The sequence below is a fragment of the Protomyctophum bolini genome, assembly GCF_963924005.1.
Source record: "Protomyctophum bolini genome assembly, chromosome: 11".
Classification (NCBI taxonomy): domain Eukaryota; kingdom Metazoa; phylum Chordata; class Actinopteri; order Myctophiformes; family Myctophidae; genus Protomyctophum; species Protomyctophum bolini.
Window position 1 is genome coordinate 36,296,954 of NC_137872.1, and position 2,500 is coordinate 36,299,453.

Here is a 2,500-nt window from a genome sequence, read left to right on the forward strand (position 1 = left end):
GATAATTCGTCCCGTGGGGGAAATTCAGATTTCGGCGTCACCCATGGCATGCTGATGGTTACTCAGATGGTTATCATGAGCACTCGGGGGAATAGTCTACCGGAAGCCCCCATAAGTCCCATGTTAGACCCAGAAATGTTGGTTAGTATAAACTGTTATGGTTCAAATCTATAGTGCTTAGAAGATAAGATTAAGCTTGGTTTGCAAAAAGTTGCACTTTGAGCAATTGGCATAATATGTGACCATACCATTAACTTCCTGTATAAGGCAAAAACATCAACATTTAATCATGCTTTAAGTAGAATGTGACATGTCAAACTAGGGGCATTGAGCTAAAAACGGCCATTGCTACTTGCCCAAATGTGCTGACCTCATCACATCAAGACGGCTATGGCCGTTTTTAGGCCAAAGAATGTTTTAGTTTTTTTTGCAAAACTAATGCTTGGAATGGATCCTGCATCATGAAAACCCCCTAGTTTGACATGTCACATGCTACTTAAAGAATGACACCATTTTGATGTTTTTGCCTTATACAGGATGTTAATGGTATATGGTCACATATTATGCTAATTACTCAAATTTGCTCAACGTGCAACTTTTAGCAACCGGCAGGACCGGCAGCTGAACACTGTCTGTGACCTTCTAACTATATCTCTAACCACTTGTATACCGGTAGCCACGGATGTGATTTTGTTATGGCATTTAAAGTCGCGTTGTGTGTTGTGTATTGCTGATGATGTGATGTGTCATGTTCGTGTTGCGTTGTGTATTATTGTCATTCATTCTAGCAGGCTGACAGACAGAACTGTCATCTGGTGGGTCGGGTATATGTGCTTCTCAGTCAGGGTGGGGATGGTCTGGTACACACAAAACACACAAACACGCACGCACGCACGCACGCACGCACGCACGCACGCACGCATGCCAAATACACATATCGAACCACACTGATAAACTAAATGATGTCAAGTAACCAACATACATCCGCATGCGGTTTATCTACTGTAGCATCTATCAAACACTAAGCAACAAGTATACAGTGACAAGAGGAATCACTCATTCCTATAGGGGTGAGGAGATGAGGAGTGCTATAGGCTATTTTCAACTGGTCCAAATGTACAGTATAGGGCTGAAGACAAGTGGTTAAATGTATGTCTTGTAATAATAATCAAAATCTAGAAAGTAACTATAGTAACTATAAAGTTTTAAAATAATTGTAGCGGAGTAGAAGTAAAAGTACTGGAAATTGGAAATACTCAAGTAAAGTACAAATAGCTCTAAATTGTTTTTTTGCGAATGAAATGTACTTAGTTACTTAACTTACTTTCCAGCACTGCATGGTGCTGCTAGGCAGGTGAGATAGAGAGATCAGGTATGCTAGTGTAGCAGAGTGGGCCGCAGCCATGATGGCCTCAAAAGTCTAATATCTCCCCCGGTTTGATTGATATCCCTTTTTAGTTTAGTAGTGGTTAAGATATTGGGACTTTCACGAGGGAGACCCGAGTTCGAATCCCGGGACGTTGGTCATTTTGCATTCGAAAAGGGGTGAGGCAGCGAGATGAGGACTGCTATTAGCCTGGTTAATAAACCAGCCTGCCGGCGGATTACGGTCTGGAGAGGCTCAATTGTACGCCCATTTCCTATACACCAGAGAAATGGGGGCGGCCAATCGGGACACGGTATGCAATATGGGCGGGCTTTGGTACAGTGACTTTCAATGCTTGAGACCTTTGGCTGACAGTAGCTCTGACCAATTGCGTCAAAGAGAAAATGTTTCAACCCGCCGCCCTGGAAATTAAATCCAAGCTGAGCCTCCCCAGACTAATATCCCGCGGTCCGTGCGATATTAGTCTGGTTTATTAACCAGGCTAGACTGCTATAGGGGTGACGTAGAGAGAGACATGAGGAGTAATACTAGGGGGGGTGTGGTTGGTATAGAGTCTTGAGTTGGTGAGGTGATTTTTCAGACTGCGGAAGAAGATGGGAGGCGAATCTGCAGTCCTGACTGAGGGGTGGAGGGTTTCACACAGGAGGGAGAAGAGTCTAAAAGTGCTGTGCTGTGTTGTGTTGTGTTGTGTTGTGTTGTGTTGTGTTGTGCTGTGCTGTGCTGTGCTGTGCTGTGCTGTGCTGTTGTGTTGTGTTGTGCTGTGCTGTGCTGTGCTGTGCTGTGCTGTGCTGTGCTGTGTTGTGTTGTGTTGTGTTGTGTTGTGCTGTGCTGTGCTGTGCTGTGCTGTGCTGTGCTGTGCTGTGTTGTGCTGTGCTGTGCTGTGCTGTGTTGTGTGGTGTGGTGTGGTGTGGTGTGGTGCCGTGCCATGCTGTCTGTGCAGCGCAATGACACGTCACATCGTGTTGTTGTGTTGTGATATTATGGTTCTGTGGTGTCGCTTTACTATGACGTTTCAAGTCGTGTTGTTGTGGATGCTGTGTTTTGAGTGAATGATGATAACATGTCACGTCTGGTTGTGTCATGTTGTGTAATGATGATATAACATGTCACGTC